Here is a 6,127-nt window from a genome sequence, read left to right as displayed (position 1 = left end):
TGTCTCTGCAGGAGGGCTCTGATTTCTCTTTGCATGATCCTCTACTCTCCAGCACCTGCAGTTTCGGCAATCTGTTGGAATAAAAACAACACTTCCCCCAAACAATTTTCAATGACATTTGTTCCCAAAATCATGTTTGGATTTTTACCACTAGCATAATTTTCCACTACAATCAGTCCTTGGTTCTTTAACTCTACCCTCCCCACTTTTATGGTCACCTCCTTAAACCCAATCTGAGTCACTGGTGACCCGTTGACAGCATAAATAGTGAGGCCCGCATCCGGATGGGTGAGTTCAGCATCTGACCAGAACCTTTTTAGGCCCTGTGCGCACTAGGCGTTTTTACCCACGGTTTTACCCGCGGTTTTGCTGCAGAAATTTCTTGAGAAATGTTTGTAATCTTCCTGCAGACATTTCCCAGCAAAACCTATGGGAAAAAAAATATCTGTGCGCACACTGCATTTTTTTCTCAAGAAAATTCTTTCTGAAGATTTTCTTGAGAAAATTTCTTGAGAAAATGTGCATGTCACTTCTTTTCCGCAGGTACCTGCGGCATACCCACGGTATTTCACTCCATTCACTGTAATGTAATCGCGAAATACCGGGGGTATACCGCAGGTAGCAAATGATGTGCGGTATACCCCCGGTATAGCCGCAATTTACCTGCGGTAATGTTCATCGCTGCCTGCGGTTTTTCAGGAAGTGATGTCATTATGACAGAATAGGCAGCGGAGCAGAGTAAACACACACGTCACACTGCCTGGACGCCGCACAGAAGCACTTCCGTGTGACCTCCAGGTGCCCGTGCAGTCTGTGTCCTGCTCCGGCCCTGTGGCTGCCCGCCCTGCAGCGTGTCAGTGTGTGCCCGCAGTGTCAGCAGCTTGTCACCCTGCAGTGCATGCAGCCGTGAAGATGCCGAGCGCTGCTGTCAGGAGGTGAGATGAGATCATTACCTGCTGTGACAATCTCCTGCCTCCTGACGTCAGGACTGTCACTGCCATCTATGCCCGCGGCCCGAAACTGTCACTAGCGGTGACGTCACGGGCTCTCGCGATACTGCTGAGAACGCGGCGGGCATAGAAGGCAGTGACAGCGCTGACGTCACCAGTGCAGGAGATCATCACAGCAGGTAATGATCTCATCTAACCTTCTGATGGCAGCGTTCGGCATCCCCTGCAGTGACCTGGGCTGACCTATTGATGTTAGCTCAGGTCACTGCACTACTCTCCCAGCCAATGGAGAACATTCTGTTCTTCATTGACTGGGACAGTGACTATGGTATGGATCGCCGTGGGACCCCCTTATTGGATTACGCTGGACGTGGAATTGATTGTTCTTTCCAATAAATTGGTGAAAGAGGGAATGTGGGGATGTGGGAATGTGTTTTTTCAAATAAAACTTTTTTTGTTGTCTATTTTTTATTTCTTACTGACTGGGTTGGTGATGTCGGGTATCTGATAGACGCGTGACATCACTAACCCCAGGGCTTGATGCCAGGTGACATTACACATCTGGCATCAACCACATATATTACCCCGTTTGCCACTGCAGTAGGGCAACGGGATGAGTTGGGGCAAAGCGCCAGGATTGGCACGTCTAATGGATGCGCCACTTCTGGGGTGGCTGCAGCCTGCTATTTTTAGGCTGGGGAGTGTCCAATAACAGTGGACCTCCCTAGTCTGAGAATATCAGACCCCAGCTGTCCGCTTTACCTTGGCTGGTGATCCAATTTGGGGGGGACCCCACGTTTTTTGTTTTAAATTATTTATTTAATGTAAAATAACAGCGTGGGGTGCCCTCTGTTTTGGATTACCAGCCAAGGTGAAGCTGCCAGCTGTGGTCTGCAGGCTGCAGCCGTCTGCTTTAACCTAGCTGGCTACAAAAGATGGGGGGACCTCACGTCGTGTTTTCTTTAAAAATTATTTAATTTATTTTTTAGCTAAATACAAGGCTAAGCACCCTTTAGTGCCACATGAAAGTCACTAAAGGGTGCAAGATTACAAAATGTAGGGGAGTGGGACATTATATAGGTCTTTCTCATCTATCTATCTATCTATCTATCCCTCTATCTATCTATCTATCTATCCATCTTTCCCTCTATCCATTATCTGTCTATCGATTATCTATCTATTATCTATATTATTTATTGCAGTTCAACATAAAAAAAACGCAGGGACCAACCTGCGGAAATACCGCGGCAAAACCGCAGCAAAAACACATACGTTTTTCCCGCGGTTTTGGTGCATTTTTTTACCGCAGGTGCGGTAATCTTCAACTCCCAGAAGTATCTCAAGAAATTTTCTTGAGAAAAATCACTTTTCTAGTGCGCACATAGCTTTATACAGTACATACGGGATGGTTGTTACCTGCGAGCCGGTGTCCAACAATGCAGAGGTGGGAATTCCGTCTAGGGTGATGGACAGAATAGGTCGTCCCCCTACGTACCGGTCACACCAATCAGCTGGGCCTTGTAGTCTTATTCCTGGGGATTGGCCCTTGGTCCCAGGGGTTGACAGTTTAAAGGACACCTTCTTGCAAAGTGGCCGGCTTTGTGGCACCTACGGCAGATGGATTGCCCAAGCGAATCGTAGCGGTCTCTGCTCCTTCCTCTGGACGATGGGGTCCTTCCTCCTCGCATCCATGGGACATCCTCAGGGCAGGTCCGCTAGCTGGTCTCCACCGGTTTGGATTCTGGCTGGAGCTGCATCACTTTGAGGATCCTAGCGACATCCTTGCTCAGCCACTGCACCTGAAAGCACAAGTCATTTGGAGCACCAAGGGGCACTGCCTTGGTTTTAGTCTCTGCCACCGTTAAGGAAGGGGGCTCCACCCACAGGGGTGAGGTGCTGGCTTGCCAAGACTGAGGGACAGAGTTAGTAGTCTCAGGGGATTGCAGGGCTGTTATGGCCTGGTCCTTTAGAACAACAGAGTCCACATTTGGGTGTTCCAGGGCCTACAGACGCAGCTGCTTGCGGTCCTCCACTGATCGTAACCCCTGCAGGAACTGTTCAACCATCATCTTGTTCCCTTCCGGATCATCTATGGGGTCTACATGCCTCATGGTCCGCAGCGCCGCTTGCAATCTTAGGGCATAGTCTCTGATACTGTCCTGGGACCGTTGCCTACAGTTATAAAATCCCTTTCTCAGCTCTGTCTCTGTATGGGTTTCAAAAGCAACTTTGAGTTTTTCAAAGATGGTGTTTACTGAGCCCCGATCGTCATCTGACCAGGTTTCCACCTCCAGCTCTGCTGCACCCATTAACTGTCCCAGTACTACAGACACTCTTTGTCTGCCGGTCATCACATGCATATCCAGTATAGTGCAAATTTTTAAATCCCAGTAAGGCATCCGGTTTGCCATCATATTGGGGCAGCCACGCCGCTCCCGGGACATACGGCAGGGTGATCGGCATGATCGGTGCAACCCCTTCGGCTCCAGGCGCGGCCGCTTGTGCTACCTGACCAGGTCATACTGCATTTCTGTCGCTCGCCGCTACCGAGGAAGGCCCGCTTCACTCCCGTCATCCGGCCGGTGCCTGCATTTTTTTCCCCATTCCCCTTGGTTATTCTCACCACTCTCGCGGGCACTGAAGCACTTCGGGAGCTTCCGGATCAGGGCACTACCTTCTTCCGCCCACACTTGCAGGAGTTGTGGGCGGATCCCATTTTGTGCTTTTTTTTTCCAGAGTGATGCCGCAGCTGTCTTTTCACAAAAATAAAAATGGCGGTATTTGCACACAAAACAGTCCATAAGGCGCACGTCACCCGTGTTAATGGGTCCAGTCCATATCGTGTTCATGATGCCAGGAAAAAGCTGTGTTGCCCAGGGCTATGGGGTACTTGGTCCCGGGCCAGGCCCATATGTACGGGGATGCTGTGTTACGGTTGTATAATGGCCGATGCCCAGTCCCGTGACCCTGGGGACACTTTTTAAAAGGATGTATATACAGGGGAGTGAAAGAGTTTGTATTGTGACACCACTTGCGGTTTGCAGTTATGGTGATGGAACCGCCGCTGCACAGTCTAGTACTTCTGGGGCTGATGGTGGTGGCAGCCGAGTTGGTAGGCCTCTGCAAGCAGGACTGGGCCCCAGGGAATGGATGGAGAGGACTGTTGCAGAAAGAGGAGAGACTACACAGTGGGGATGCAGTGTAACTTCTGTTTACTCACTGTGAGATGGAATGGTGGCCTCAAGGATGGCTGGTTCAGACCCCAGGTCCCTTTTGTCCCAGTGCCGGTGTGGTGACCTGGGAGTCTCTTTCCCCAGCACCTCTCACTTGTGGTTGGGACCCCGTAGCCTGGAACGTTTGTGGGTCCCTTACTGTCTTTTCGCAGTCTCTCGTCCATACGGCGGGCAGTGTGAACCCTGTAGGGTCGGTGTTCTATTCCGGTCCCTGGTTCAATCTTTACTGCTGGTGCCCCCAAATTCTTTAGGTCAGTGAGGTTCATGAAGGTCCCCTCACTGTGCAGGTGTTTGTCAAGTCACGTGAAGCTGTCACCTGACCTAGGGCCCTGTGCCCCGTTGGTGCTCTGGTTCCAGAGGTACCTGGCTGTACTGTCCCTGGCAACCACTTACCTTGCCACCTGGGTCACCGTTTGATGACCTCATTTAGAGACACATCCATCCCCTTTCACTGTCACTACGGGACTCCACCGTCTAAGTGTCTGTCTGTGTCTGTTTTATCCCCTCCCACCGGGCTGCCTTCTAGTGGACTGGACTGGCTCCACCTCTAGATGGCCATCCATTGGGTCCCGGACTGGTCAGTCATCCCTTATGGGGAGTGGGAAACTGGGGATGTTAGGTGTGTTGTTGGTACTGGCACTGGGTTTCCAGGTCCCTGGGGGTAGGCCCTGCATCTTAGTCAGGATGCAGTACCTAGTAGTGCGTAACTGTCCAGTCTTTTAACCTTCTCCATGGACTATATAGCAAGGTCGAAGATGACCACCTTTACGCAGGAAGGCATGTAGGGGTCAGCCTCTGCAAAGGACTGAATTACACTATGACTTTAAGAAACAATGCTCCCACTGATCTGTGTGCACTTGAACTAGTCCATCCTCCTGTGTTGATTTAGGTGGGATTGTTGTGTAGTGGGGCGAGCAGGAAGTGTGAGAGAGCCGGAAGTGGGGAGAGCGAGCACGCTAACGCGTGGCGGGAAGACGGACCGGAAAGTGTGTCTGAGGATTGTGAGACTGTTCAGATCAGGAGCCAAGATTCAGAACACAGTGCTTGGCTACCACAGTATCAACTAGCAGGACCGTGTAACAGAGAAAGGGCTGCACAGCAAAGTCAAGGAAGTGGAAGGCAGTGGAACAAGTGACCCTCAGCATATGAAGTTGGACAACGTCTGCCCCGGCCCCAGAAAAAGATGGAAACAGCCTCAAGGAAGAGTCCAACACAGCAACCTCAGCTAAGCTACATCGGGACCAAACAGAAGCTATCAGACGTCCTCATCTCTGCAGTACTGTGAGTGTGGTGTTCAGTGTTCTTCTGCGTTAGGATATAGAGGATTCGTTAGTTAGCGCGTTGTAGCAGTGGGGCCCAGTTAACGTAAGCCAGATTGGATTTTTGAGGAGTATAAACAGTTGATGTTGAACTTTTTATTGCAATAGGTGGAGCGCAGCTTGTGTAACACATTCCAAATACTCTTCCTTCTACCTGTTAATGCTCTTAAGGCCGCTTTACACGCGACATCGCTCAAGTGATCTCGTTGGGGTCACGGAATTTGTGACGCACATCCGGTCGCTTTAGCGATGTTGTTGCGTGTGACACCTATGAGCGATTTTTGAATCGTCACAAAAACGGTCAAAATAGCTCATCGGTGACATGCCCCAGTATTCTCGAATATCGCTGCTGCTCGGTGTACGAAGTTGTTCGTCGCTCCTGCGGCAGCACACATCGCTATGTGTGACACCGCAGGAACGAGGAACCTCACCTTACCTGCCTCCCGGCCGCAATGAGGAAGGGAGGAGGTGGGCGGGATGTTACGTCTCGCTCATCTCCGCCCCTCCGCTTCTATTGGGCGGTTCGGTGACGCCGCTGTGACGCTGAACAAACTGCCCCCTTAGAAAGGAGGCGGTTCGCCAGTCATAGCGATGTCGCAGAACAGGTATGTGCATGTGACGCTGC

At 50.9% G+C, this 6,127-nt stretch overlaps 1 protein-coding gene across 1 annotated transcript in view; it reads left to right on the top strand.

The window, feature by feature from the left end:
• Window positions 1–5,241: 5,241 nt before the first annotated feature.
• OPN5 (opsin 5) overlaps window positions 5,242–6,127 on the top strand; it is a 142,987-nt gene continuing 142,101 nt past the window's right edge. Inside the window, exon 1 of the mRNA XM_075338805.1 lies at window positions 5,242–5,464. The gene's annotated coding sequence lies outside the window, so the exon portion shown is untranslated. The remainder of the gene's footprint in view (window positions 5,465–6,127) is intronic.

The sequence above is a fragment of the Anomaloglossus baeobatrachus genome, chromosome 3 (assembly GCF_048569485.1).
Source record: "Anomaloglossus baeobatrachus isolate aAnoBae1 chromosome 3, aAnoBae1.hap1, whole genome shotgun sequence".
NCBI lineage: Eukaryota > Metazoa > Chordata > Amphibia > Anura > Aromobatidae > Anomaloglossus > Anomaloglossus baeobatrachus.
Note: the sequence above shows the minus strand (reverse complement) of the source record. Positions and strands in the feature narration are given on the sequence as shown.